This window comes from Anser cygnoides, chromosome 1, assembly GCF_040182565.1.
Source record: "Anser cygnoides isolate HZ-2024a breed goose chromosome 1, Taihu_goose_T2T_genome, whole genome shotgun sequence".
Lineage (NCBI taxonomy): Eukaryota > Metazoa > Chordata > Aves > Anseriformes > Anatidae > Anser > Anser cygnoides.
Genome location: NC_089873.1, coordinates 45,022,601 through 45,036,872, shown reverse-complemented (window position 1 = coordinate 45,036,872; position 14,272 = coordinate 45,022,601). Strand labels below are relative to the sequence as shown.

Sequence of the window (14,272 nt, the reverse complement as noted above, 5' to 3'; positions counted from 1 at the left end):
TGAGGATCGGCAGGGCAAAGAAAGGGATTGACAGAGCAGCAAAAGAATTTGCCTCTGCTGGCCGTTAATAATAAGAGTAACAAAAGCATCTGTGAGAATGAAAACCAGGGTGAGGCATGTAAGGTATAGAAATAACTCTTTGACTGACTCAAAGGCAAAGCCAATGCATCTTGTTTTCCTGTATCTCCTGTTGTCTGTCCTCTTTCTTAACCACACACTCCGGCACAACGGGGGAGTGGGAAGTAGATGGAAGCCTCAGCAGGAGCTACCATAAGCCAGGGAGAAACGAGCTATTCAGTCCGAACATTGCCCTGCCAGGGCTCGTGATAAAAGATGGACAAATAAAGATATGAGAAGGGAAAGAAAAAGCCACATCCAGCACTGCACCTCCTGCAAGCGAAGAGCCGTTGGCTGTGATGCTTTGTCTTTTCTTTCCACTTTGTCTCACTCTGTCTCATTATTTCCTGTCGTCCTCTACACTGCTGCCTCCGGGTTCTTTAGTGAATGCAGGTAGAGAGAGAGAGAGAGAGAAAGACATGGGCACCTAGGCAGCTCTACATGCACGATGGCTCAAGGTAGGCAAATTGCCTCATCTCCGATGTGCCAGTTCCACTCCAGCTCAGGCTGGCAGAGCCTGGAGTGGATTAGCATCTGACAATGATCCCTATGAAGTGAGGTGATGGTGCAGTCCAACCTTTCCGAAGATTAGCGTCTACATCACCACACATGCGTTCAGAGTTAATTAAGCCTCTGGTTAGTGCTCTCAGAGAGAAGCCAAGGATTATACAGGCTGCTTCACTACACAGCCCTGGTCACATCCCTGTGGAAGAGAACTCGTATACCTTCAAATTATGGGGGAAAGGAACAGGGACATGCTTTTAACAGACCGTATTCTTCCCAACAAAGTACTGCCCTTCAGGACTCATCTTTCATGGAGGCAAGTAGTTATCTGATTGATATACACCAGGAAGATCTGGGTTTAAAAAAAAAAAAAAAAAAAACTATCTTTCCTTTAGACAGGTCAGAATAACCAATACTTGTGGGAAAAGAATAGCCACAGAAAGGTCTATTTCAGAGTGCAGCTAAGCAATTCTGGAAGCTGACAGAAAGTCATCAGTCTGGTCATCTAGCTTTAGGGTTATCTTTTCTTTTTTTTTTTTTTCTATATACACTGTAGAAAGAAGTGCCTTTTCTCCTTTCCATGCAAAACATCTGAATATCTGACTCCTGAGAAGTACTCAGCTGAAAACCATTTCTTTCAAGTCTGTTGGCTAGTGTAAGACACCCTAACCTTTTCATTATCTCAACGGATGCAGGATGTGTACATCCCTACACTGTGCATCCATCTGCACTGCATAGCAGCCTGCAGTGGTAGCTGTGCACCCTTCATCTCAAATGACACCCTCTTCTTTTCTGTGCTAAGAGAAGAAGAAACAAAGTTGAAGAACTACGCACATTCATCATCTTGGCATCAGCACTCTCCAAGACATGCAACCTTGCAGAGTGAATGAGTATACTGCGTAGGAGATATCAGCCCAGTGCTCAAAAGCTCATGTGGCGTCCAGCTGCTCTTGCTATGTTATCCAGTAACTTCTAAGGGCTGATAATAGATCTCTTTCTCCTCTCACTCATCAGGCTAATCTCATTAACTTCAAAGCCACAATATTCTCTCAAGGTGGAAGTGAGAGTATGGTCAGCCTCCTCGTGCATGCAGCAGTAGGTTATGGATACAACCTCTGTATTTATCAGTGGCAAAAAAAGGCAGATATCCCTCACTGCCCCTCCTTCCCATGGAATCTCTCTAATGTATCCCTAGAATAACCAAGGAAGGAAATGTAGCATTTTTACATATTTGCGTATTTTAAAACGTACATACTTCATCCATAAATAGACGGCTGAGGGTATTAAACCCCCTTTATTATAGGGAGCTTTATGAGGGGTATGAGTTCCCTTTCAGCTGACCACTGTGTGAGACTTTGCATAGCAGACTGCGTATTCCCCAAATTCACTGCTATGCAGCAAGCAAATTCTTGGGTCCTCAGAAGATTTTCACTTCACTCCATAAGCACCAGCATGTCTGTTTCAGCAGAGAAATATCATACAAGCCCTCCTGGCCTTGGACTCAACCCTTCTCAGGGCTCCTCTCCACAGGGCAGTTTACTTCCTTACAATTGTGCTTCTCGGACATCAGCAGAGGAAGCCCTTGGTCCTCCAGGCACACTGACAGCAACATTTTAATAGCACACAGCAATGCTGCGCAACAGTTAAGCATCTAAAGTAAAGGTGAACAACATTTCAAACAGAAACAGCAGGAAGATGTTAAGCAGGCTGCTCATAATCCCTACTGCTGGGATGTGGACAGAAGACACAAACCGGTCCCATTCCAGGTGAGTCTCAGAAAGAGATTTTTCAGGACTGTGAGTGGACAACCCTCTCCATCCTACAGCTTGCACCAAACCACCTCCTCAGAGTTTAACAGCATTGTGCAGTATTAACAGGCTCAGAAAGGAGATTATTGCCTCTTGAAGTGCCAAAAGCTTTTGCTACAGCTTCTAGGTTTTCCCTGAAGTGCTCCCCTCCAGGTATTGAAGGGGCTAGGTATTACAACTGAAAAGACTTTCACTTAGCATTTTTTTCTTCTCAGTAGATGTACTCAACGCAGAGGGAATACGCTACATGGGATCTTTTTGCTCCATCACATCTGCATAAGCTAGTTTTTATCACACTGTACAACTGTTTCAACTTCCCATCAACAGCCTCCTCACATTTCCAGACCTCTTCAAGGCATGCCAGGATGGTGTAATGCCGAGCCCCGTTGTCAGAGATGCCAGAGCTAACCTACTAAGCCCACAAGGAACACCAGCACCTTGCAGAGGTATTAGCTTGGATCCACAAGGAGTGAAGTTGTCCTGAAGCTGAGCTACGTGTGCGATGACATGATTGTACCACCCCTGGAGTCAGCCTGCTGGGCACTGCCTAAGGGCCTACACACTCTGCCACGCAGTAATGCTGTCTGAGAGACTCTCTCCTTTCCTGCAATACCTGGGCACCCCGGTGTCTCAAGGTGCTTCCCACCACAGCCGCCATAGGACTTAGGCTTGCTGCCTAAGCTCCAAGGCCCCAGGTGCCCCCATCACCTCAGCAGGGGTTGTTCTCCACAACACAGGAAATGGTGAACATCTCAACCCCTAGCTCTCAGGTGACCTGGCACCTTTCTCCTGCACCCCCCAACCCCATGGGGTCCAGCAGCAGCAGCTCCTCTCCCACCCATGCTCGGTGGTGACCGCACTGGGCCTAGGGAGGCGGGAGGCAAGGCCAAGAGGACAGCAGACGGTGCGGTGCGTTCGCGTCCACGTTAACGCGCGCTTCCCGATTAGGGATCCGGCTTTGTTCCCATGGCAACGGGCAGAGCCGCAGCAGCATGGGCCTTTCCTGCTCGTGCAGCGGTGGCCAGCCTGTGTGCCACTAAATCCTTGTGCCAACACCGGCCACCACCGCAGCGTGCTGGCAGTGACCCGCTCGGCCTGCCGCAACTAATTCAGTTCACACGCTTCCTAAAGCCCCGCAGATCGGGACACGCAGATCTCCTGCCTGTGACGTGCCGTCCTGCAAGAGGAGAGTGAGGACGCACTAACAGCGGCAATAGAAACTGTAACCGATGGCAGTGAAGCTGTAAACCCCTTAGGACGGTATTGCAGAGAAATGTGTTTTCTTCCCTGGAAGTTGGCAATGATGACCAATGTCCCACAAGGACAAGCCTGGGCTGCCTGGCCGCTCCGCTGGGCCCCCAAAGCAAGGAGGTGAAATGCACAAGGACAGCTCAGACACTGACTCTGGGACCTGATGACCTCCTCAGAGCACAGCCAGATGTTTCTTCAGGCTTCCTGCAGTCAGAAAAGCTCCTTGCTGGCTTAGAGCTGGATCACAAGCAGGACTGAAGCGCTCGTGATTTCTTGGCCATTTCTACTATATGTCTTAAGGGTTGTCTACAGAGGAATTATTGGGAAAATTAATCCAAATTAACTAAAGTTGTGCGTTTAGCATGTATTCATTAAATCACATTAGCCTTGAATGGACACAGTTCTTCCAAATTAAAGCAACCCTTAGAAGAAAATTGAACTAAACTGAATTAAGGTCCTTTTAATTCTGAAGAACAGAGTGCCTGCATGGGGCTTGATGTAATTAAGGAACAGCAGTCTGGAAGGGATGGCCCAGCCCTGCCAGACAGCCTCTCCATATTACTCTTTTCAGGAACCTGTCATGCTCTCACTGAAGAGGGGTTAGGTTCTTTGATTTCCTTACACAGTCTGGTAGCTGTGGCAGAACCTCTCTGGACTGATGACTTTCTGCTGAAGCCTGTTCCTGACCAGTTAATACGCTCTTTACCTCAAAGAACTTTCCAACAGCCTGAGTGCTTTACCCCACTATGTTTATGCAGTCTTTTATATTCCCTCAGCCCACATTTTCCCAGGTTAGACAAGCTATGTTGTCTTAGTCTCCTCTTGTAAAACGTTCTCCCTTCTCTGACCAACCAGGTGCTCTTCCGACTCCTTTTTGCTTCGGTTGGGATAACTGGAGTTATACGCAGAATTTTACACAGAGGAAATTACGGTAGAGCCTTTTACATTGATACTGATTCTTCCCTGACTTGGCAGGGAATATCCTGCCTGGCACCTAGGAACATAATTGCCTTTTATGCTGATGTCTCATATCGAAGGCTCAGTCATCACACCAGTAAATAATACTCCCACTTTTTCTCTTCTTCATTGGCTTCCAACTGATAATCCCATTGTTTTGGATCAATTAGTAGGAGTAAAAAAAATTCTTCCCATATAGGCCAGCAGAATGTGCAAAGTCACCCAGACCAGCTAGAAGAAATGGAATTATGTCAGTGCTGCATTCTCCAAACAATTTCCCTTGCAAGTCCTTCAGATCTAGCATGGGTTCCACCCCAGGGACCCCAACCAGGCACTGGAGACCAGTCAATCTGCATGTCCCTTGACTTCACACCAGTGCATTTCACCCCATTTCTATTACCATAGTCCTCAAAACTGTCCAGTTCTTCCTGCATGTTCCTTGTTTCACTTTGCACTGATCATACTGCTCACAAGTATGCAAAAATGACCTCATGGACCTAATCCTTCACACTCCTACAACCATAAACCGGAGCCAGACATTTGGAAATGTTTAAAATTCTGGGCCTTAGAAAGTTTCAGATTAACCACACTACACTTCATCTCATTTCTGAGGTGGGAGGCGGGAGTGAGGGAGCCAGTTTGGGAATGGGTAACTAGTGGAAGCAAGAGAAACAGACAAGCACTACCCATTGCAGGTCATGAGCACATTTACAGTGGGTGTCACATGAATATAGCCAATTAAAAAAACAAACAAACAAAGCAATAAAAATAAAAATAAAAAAACCAATCTTTGTATAATATAGATCCAGGCTGGGGTCTATATCAATACAGAAAATCATGGTACTGAGCAGCAGAAAAGAGAAGAAAAGAGGTAAATTATTAGGTTCTTATTCAACATAACATTATTGCCATTTACTGAGGACCAGGTTACTTCTGTGTAAAATCAGATTTTCGTCCTGGTAATTCAGGCCCTTTAAACATATTCATTCACATTTTTTATGCAAAATTGCTTAGACCTGGCTTGTCTGTGTTTGTTTGCTGTCAGTGCTGCTGTATACAAGTTTTACCTGCATATTCATGAATGGAAATGTGCAAAAACTTGCAAAAGTGTACATCTTCCATGTTCCTATGCAAGTATTCATGCCAGAAGTGCTTGTGTGCTTATTCAACAAGGGAACAGAAACAATACCAAATAGATCTCTCTGACCAACCATAATTAAGTAATGCAGCCTGTATCAATCCATAGAGTAAATATTTTCCAAGAAGTTCACTGAATAAATTCAAATAAATTTGAGGAAATTATGATCTGCACAATTGATATTCCATGAGCAGAAAAAGAAGCTAAATTCACTGAATAAATTATGTGTTGTGAATTAGTCCCCCAGCTCTAGCAATTACTATGGCTAGATTATTAAAATGGATGGATAATTTAGCATCAATAGTACTATTTTTTGTTCTGGGTACTCAGATAATAATACTTAGTTTTTCTATTGCATTGCTCAAATACATCAGTGTTCCCCTTCTTTACAGAGGAGGAAACTAAAGTACAGAAGCAACCTTCCTGGTATGTACCAGCTTGGCAGACTAGAGGAAACACAGCCCACATCCCTGAACAGCCAGCTAGATCCTTCCTCCACCAACAACTGCAGCACAAGAACTAGTTAGGAAGGCATCCCTCATGCACGTCCCGTCCCTCTGTAGAAGAAGATGGCTGCATTTGGGATGCAGGAAGAGTAGGGATCCTATTAGCCTAAAGCAACAGGCAACAGTTATTGTTTGAAAGTGTCTCACCACATTTAATGGGCTAGTGAGCACTAGATTTGCCCTTTAAGAACAGGTCCTTTGGGAAACTCCATTATTAATTGTGATCTCTTCTGTGGTGTCACTGAACTATGACGTTCAGTAAACCGCTCTCCAGTCTGAGGGGTAATTTAGTTATTTGGAGAGCTAGAAATAAGACTGAAACGAGCCCATTACTGCTTTGGGATGAAAATCCCAAATGCAGGATCTTTGCCTAGTTCCCTATAGATAGGTGTCCCCCACACCTCTTTCAGCCCTATGTACGCTGCTGGTACCCCTTGCAAGGAGGGAAAGGGTGGGTGAGGTCTGAGCTGTACTCTGCCTCCTGGGGGGGCTTCCTTGGAGCAGGGGACAAACAGGAGGTGGCTGTGGGCTGTCTTCATTCGTGCTGCACCTGGGATGGTGATTAAGAAAAGAATTTCATGCTGCAAAAGCCATCAATTCGGCATCTTGCACCAGCCTCAGAGCTATTCTGGTTAAAACAAACAAGGCAATTTCCCAACGATTTCAAGGCAGAGGGCACTAAGAAAAAAATCGTGAGCCCTCCCAGTCCTCATGTAAAGCCGTGGGTTAGCGCTTGTCCATTACTCCCTTCCCCAGGTGCTGTGCTGCTGCCACACGCGAGATTAACAAGGAGGTTATATTTAAACTTCCAAGAGGAGCTGCTGTGCGATTATGGGTCTATTTAAAATCCTCCGGGCAGCTGCAGTACATAATAACAAGTCAGCGGGAGGGAGAGGGAGAGGGGAAGGAGGAGAAGGAAAGGAAAGGGGGGTCAGGAGCGTCACGGATTGTCTCCAAAAAATCGATTGCCAGAAGATGGCAGGGGATGCAGTCAAGTTAAAGATGCCCCCCACAGAGAGGAAAAGACAGAGGGGGGGACGTGCGAGAGAGGTGCCAGCACCGGAGGAGTGCGCTGATGGGGGGATTGGAGAGACCGGCCGTGGAAAGCTGCCAGACCTGAAACCTCACTGCCTCGGGCAAGGACGTCATTCCCTTAAACCCACTCCGCTCGCTCTGGAGGGCTGTCACACGCCACTGGGTGCCTGTCCAGGCTTCCACAGATCACAGGCGTTTGAATGAGTAAATAGCTATTATTAGACTGTCCTCTCCAGCCCGCCCACACACACACACCTAACCCTTCAGGCCAGCACAAAACTACCCCAGAAAACAATCCCCCCAGGGCTTTACCCAGTCTTATGCTTTGCTATATCCCCTGGGGACCTGTTCCCCTGTCTATATTGCAACCACGGAGGAAGGGTTTCCTCACGGGGCAGCAGCAGGGACCCAGCTCTTCCTGCTTCAGCACAAAGCACATTTTCTGGGTTATCTCCCAACCCTCTCACCAGCCGCCTCCGCCACCCTCTGTCACCAGGTTGGGGGCGACACCAACCTGGTGAGGCTGTCTAGGTGCTCAGGGACAAATGTCCTCGGGTCACTGTGACATCGGAGCTCAGTGACATCACGGCTGCCGAGAGCCTCGGGCAAGTCCCGGGGGGAGGCCAGGGGCAGGTGAGGCAGCAGCGGCGGTGGCTGGGCTGGTGGAGGACAGCCAGGTCCCGGCACTGCAGGAGGCTGTGCTGGCAGCACCAGCTCCCAGCTGAGCACAGGAAAGGGGCCCTCAGTGCTCTGCATCACTGGAGGATGAAGGTTAATTCTTTTTTAGTTGCCGGAGTGAGACCTTTCAGCCACAGGTGTATTTTAGGTAAGTCCCATCCCATCGCACAGGCTCCCGTCTAACCTTTTCCCTTTGGTGGTGTCATAGCCGCCTGCCTTCTCCTAAACTGTCAAATTTCCATGTCCTTTCAAAGACTTGCTGCAATCCAGACAAGATGACTGCATTTCAGTGCTGACTGGAGCCTTTGCGATGCAGTCTATAAAACACTTTGGGAGCTTTCCAGAAGGAAGATGGTCGAGAAACATCAGCAATAGCAGTCCATGCACCTTCCCTGACACTGTCCTTTATGACCCTTTCCTACTCCTCTCTCCTGTCTTCTCTCTCCTCCTGTCCCTACACAACCATTTTCTGAACTGGAGGGTGGTGCTACCACCAGGCAGGGAAGGAGTGTCTCTTCAGAATGAGATCTGCCTCATTTTCCATCAGCAACAGAGAAGAGGGGGGGAAAAAAATGTCCAAATTAAGCTGCTTGATTACTGAAATTAATCTTGTCACTTAGCATCCCTGTTCCACGGAACGGGGCCTTTGATTAGCCTCCTTGTTTCAGAATATTACAAGCAGACGTTATTAAGCAGAAGACAATTCCTCTGTGGGGGGAGAGGGGCAGCTGATTCCCAAGGGAAGGCTGCTCCCAGGATAAGATACAGCCCCGGCTTTGCCTGCAACCCTGGCAAGCAGGGGGTGCTGCTCTGACAGCACAGCCAAGGGCTCCCAAGGGTTCTCCCAAATCCTCCCCTCGGCATACGAGTAAGGCCCACCCTGCTGTTACCGCCATGAGCTTGGTATTTATAAGGCTGGCCGCTTTTGCGGGAGGTTATCGCTTACTATCACCGTCACCCTGACAGCCCTCCAAGGCTGCGAGGTGCCGCGTCCTCCCTGCCTGCTGGCTCTGAGCGCTAAGGGACCTCCAGCGCCACGCTTCCCTCCCTGCTGCCTCTCCAGTACTATGCAGCACCGCAAACCACGCAGCTATGACTTTGCACATCCATGCTGTCACGGGCAGCTATGCGCATTTCCATGCCATAGGGTACACACTCAGAAACCACTGCCTCACCGCAGGCAGGGGCTGCGCTCACTGACCCATCACGGTGTGCCAAAACTGCCTGGGTTGCTGAAGGGAGAGCTCAGAGAGGGCAGTTGGATGCCCCAGGCACGCCCCCAGGGGAATTTCAGAGCCTGCCCTCCTCTGGGAGGTGCCAGTCAGGAGCTCCAGAGCCCTAAAATGGCACTGATGGTACAGAACTGGGATGAGAGCCGGTAGGAGGCTATCTCCTATGGCTTCTTCTGACTGACCACCCCCAGCCAAAGGGTGCTTGGACCTGGCAGCTGGCATGGGGGCATGTTCACTATCATCTTGGGCAAATCACTGGCAAATTTTAAGTAAGCTAAACTGGGTTTAAGTAAACTAATTACTGGGTTTCAGGCTACACAGCCTGTCAGCAAGCACTAAACAGTTGTAAAATCAAAGATCAACCCTTATGCTATTTTCTTTCTCCTTCCTATGCAAAGGAAGGTAAAGGGTTTTGGTACTGCAGACCTAGCTCACAGTATTGCTGCTAAAATGACTATATTCCAGTCTCTGTGTGCTACAGTATCACACTGCCAGTGCTTAGTCCTGCAGGAGAAATACAGATAAGAGGGAACATCAGGGTAAGGCCTCTATAAGTTTTAACTACAACTGTTTACAGGCTGTTGTCCTGGAAGCTGGCAAAATTTGGCAGTTTTCTAACCACTTTCATCAGAGGGCCTCAAACTACCTTCCAAACGTTAACTAAATGGGTTTCACAGTAGCCCAAATCCTCCAAGCTCTAGCTTGCACTCACTAGCAAAGTTAAACTTGCCCAGCCCCTGAGGAGGTAAGCAGGTATCATTATCAAATCTGTTCTGCATATGTGCAAACTGAGGCACAGGAACCCACATGATTCAGAGATGATCACATAGAAGAACCAGGAGAAGACAGCTTTTCTTGCTTTAGGTTTTCCACATCCCCACTCCTCATGATGCAGCTGCTCAGCTTCCAGGCTGCATTAAGTAGCCCAGGTACAAGAGCAGATCAAAGATCCTAGAGCTGACCAAACTTTGAACCTCCAAAACTATTCTGAGGGGCCCAGATGGAGGCTAGGACACAGGTGTGTAACAAGGTCTAATTTTATCTAAGATGATTTGGGCTTGCTCGTCCTTTCCTCCCCCGGCGTGGTGGGCAGAGCGTATGGGCTGCGTGAGAAACGGTGCTCTGATGAGGCATCTACAGGTTTGCTGCGGTTTTGTTTGCGGGTTTGCTGTTTCTTGGGTACCAGGGCTGTGCAAAGCATTGAAATTCCACCCTGAGCAGCAGTGAGCGGCAGAACCTGGTTTCCATAGCACTGCCATGGAAACCGCGCTCTGCGAATCTGTGCCTCCAGGCCCCTCTGCGGCTGAAGCATCTCTCGCTCATCCCCAGCACCCACCTCCACATTACAAGCCCCCAAACCTCGCTGCATGTCTCAGATCACTAAAGGGCGCAGCACAAAGGAAAAGTGGACCCTGTTTGGCTCCTTCCTGGAATATAATGTGCAAATTTGTCTTTGGAAGAAAAATACTAACAGCATACTTGTTTTCCCCCTCTTCCATACATAAAAAGTAGAAAAATGTACAGTTAAAATTCCTCAACTTGCAATTGCACGAGTAAAATCTTGTCAGGTAATATATTAAGGTGCAAACCCAATAATCTCATGCAATGGGTTCTTTTATCTTCCTTTGTCTGCCTGGAACACTGGCTGAAGGATTTAATTAACTGTTGGAATGTGGAACAGGCTCCCCTCAATCTTCTCTTCCTTTATTTTTTTTTCTTCCCATTCTATGGCTCATATTAAAAAATCTCATGACAAGGGCTTGATAAAATGGAAGGAAAAGTCATATGATGTATGTACGCAAGATCTGTGCTATTTCTTCCCTGAGTCCGCTGACTGCTTGTGGAAGTGCATGACAAAAGGTTCGTGGAAATGGCACACCTCTAAGAGTTACAGCCTACGAGCATTAGAAAGCCACCTCCCCTGCCTGGGAGGCCACAGGTCACCCAGCAGCTTGATAGGTCAGTCCTTAACCATCTTGGTCATTGTGAGGAGCTTGAATTGCAGTCCTCTGACCCTTTACGCAGGAATCGGGTCAAAAAAATTAAGGTCTAAATTTCAGAAGGAAAGCACTGGAAAAGCAAGTAGGAAGGAAGAAAAGGAGCAAATGGCAAAGGTTTCTGCTGATGTCCCTGCACCATGGATCTTCAGGGAAGAACCATATCCAGAGTGAGAGAAAAATCTCGTCTCTCCTCTGCCAAAATCATGGTGTCTCATAAGATTACTGAAAAGGGTATGTTACCAGGATAGACCATGCTCAGAAATTTTGTCCCAGGTGTGTTGGAAATCACCCACAGCCAACGATACGGAGCCGCATTATGTACTGTCAAAAATAGCAGCTCTCATCTGACATGCGTGGAGCAAAGGGCCCTTGGAGAGAAGGATCAATTCTAACTGACCTAGGTCAGAGTCCACCAAGGGCGCAGACCCTCAAACCCTCCTTTCCCAGGCAAGCATCAGAATAACAGCAATCATCAAATATCAAGATAATACCAAATTTTGCATATTTATAACAAGCATATTGCATTGCCCTCTGAGGTGCCCCATGCTGTCACATGAACCAGCTTCTCTCCCTTTGAGACCCATGTGCTGAGCAGTGTTGAGTGTATCAGTCCTGTTGTGAGCAGGGCCACATCTCTATCACCTGTCCTGGCTGTAGCTCATTTGAGGGCTTGCTGAGCAAAGTGACTGATTCGTTGCATTTCATTATGGAGCGTGAAGAAGGTCACCTATCTTCCATCATGTGTCCAGCTGACCTGACAGTCTCCTAAACAACAGAGTATTTTCCTGTGTTACTGGGCCTACCTCTAGCTTTTCTTCTCCAGCATGTATGTGCACAATATCCTTCTAATGAAGAAAGGAAGCTTCTCAGACCCCAAATGCATTGAGCTTTTCTTTTTGCCTTACTTGTCCCTTTGTATAACTAACTTAGAATCCCAAGTGACTTTGACTTCAGTTCTGGAATCCTGATTTCTACTGGACAAAAAACCTGCAGGAGGCAGCTCTCACTCCATTGATACCATGCTATGATTTTAGAAAGCTTAATAAAGACCAAACTACAGCCCCCCCCATCCCTTTCACTCTGTTCTTTATTATTTTAGTGAGGTTTTCCACACATCTGTTAAATCACGGATGAAGAAAACTAGCAGCTACATGTCAAAACGCATGCAAACTACTTAAAATTCATGCCTGCTAAACTAGCCTATTGTCAGATGCTACTAAGTCAGGTGTACCATGTCTGGAAAAACAAATTTGGTATGCATGATCACCTACTTAGCCAATGTGTCTTCTGATAAGGTTAACTTGAGGAATTGAGAATAACAGCTTAGGACAAGTACACACTGAATTGTTTTATTTTGGGTTTTGTTTTCCAGGTAGTATGTAAAGATCAGTGGCTACTTTGGTGCAAGGGGCCAATTTTCTCCTACCACTAACTCTTTCGCTCGACCTAGCCTACATTTTTTCAATATGAATAAAAAGCTTTGACAGCCTCTTCAATACCACTGCTCTTCTGAGCTCAGGATAAAACCTCTTTGGCCCCTCTCGAGTTCCTTTTAAATCCCTAAATTACCCTCATATAATCTTCAGTCTCTCATCTCATATTCACTGGACATCTTTGCACAGAAGCGCTGTCAAGACCAAGGCTGCTGAAACCAAATGAGGCACAGATTTGCTTACAAAGATCCTGGTACATTTTTCCATGTCAGTGGGGCAGTATTGGTGATACTGTGATCTACCTGCATTAACAAATCCTCCAAGTATGTCATTTACACTACATTGGTCCTGGTTCTCCATAAAGCTTCTCAGATCCTCTGATAATAGATTTATAGTGGTTTAAGGCAGCTCAAAATCTCCACTGTCTAAATGTTCATGCCCTCAGTATTAGAATTCTTCCTCTTGCAGTGGCAGGAACTGATCTATTTATAAACATTTATTTATTCTTTCAGATCCTAAGTGTCCAGCTTTACACACTTCCCTTCTTCACCTGATGATTCCCAGAGGAATAAACCTTTTGAATTACTCGAATCTCTCTCCACTCGCTACCAAAAGGGAATTTTCTAGGATCATGAATCATTGGCTGACTTTGCTCCTCCCACTCTACCCTATAGCCAGGCAGCTTTCCTCACCCTTGGAAAACACCCTCATATGGTATCTTGAAGAGATCTCTGTTTAACTGATTTTAACCTTAGAATGACATTAGTACAGATAATTCCTTCTCAAGTTCATTGGGTTTTTAGCCATGCTTTTAGTTCAGTCACTCCCCTACAAAAAACTAACTCACCCCCATACATCCTGAATTTCTCTACTTTATCACTTCCTTCCATTAGTTTTTCTTTCAAGGGTAATGTCATTTTTTTTCCTGGCATCAGACTAACATACTCCCATGCAACTTCACTTCAAGCAGTATCCCACTTGCTTTGAGGGTGACAACAAAATCATCTGCTATTGCAAAACTGTCTTTTGCAGCTACAAGGAGCTGCCCAGTTTTAATGATGTTGGCATCTTCTTTAACTATATTGGGAATGCATTTGCAAAGTATAGCACAGCACTGCAGTTCTTACACCCTTTTCTCAGATGTCAGCCCTGTGTTGGTTATTATTTGCTGCAACATCAGTAGTTCCCTGTGCCACTCTTGGAGGATGCTGACTTTGAAGAAGAAAGGTGGCCAAAGCTCTTTTAGCAGATTTCTCTTTTTGCAGCATATTGGATTCCTCACCAAGTCTAATCTCTCTCTGGACTTGATGATTTCTCCCCTCAGGAAACTCAGAGTATTATTCCAAGGTTTACCATGGAAAGTCCTGTATTTGTGATCTCTGTCATCCACAGAGTTTTGTCCCCTCCTACTTCCACCCAGTCTTTTACCAGGGACTGGCTTAACCTCTTAGAATTGCCAGACTGGGCCTTCAATCTTTCCTCTTTCACAAGCCCTCTTGAGTTTTCCTGTCTTTTTAATGCTCTGTTTCAAAACCACAGGTTGAAATTGCACTGGTTGTTGGGTCATTCTATTTACACGCTCCCAGTCCAAATGCAACCTCATACTATGTCAG

The 14,272-nt window shown here is 46.5% G+C and overlaps 1 protein-coding gene across 5 annotated transcripts in view; it reads right to left on the bottom strand.

The window, feature by feature from the left end:
- The window catches only part of GRIN2B (glutamate ionotropic receptor NMDA type subunit 2B), a 227,733-nt gene that overhangs the window by 137,497 nt on the left and 75,964 nt on the right, over positions 1–14,272 (bottom strand). Inside the window, exon 1 of one of the 5 annotated variants that reach the window (XM_066993900.1) lies at positions 7,831–7,926. The exons of the other annotated variants lie outside the window; for them this stretch is intronic. The gene's annotated coding sequence lies outside the window, so the exon portion shown is untranslated. Of the gene's footprint in view, positions 1–7,830; positions 7,927–14,272 lie in introns of those variants that run through there. 5 annotated transcript variants of the gene reach the window in all.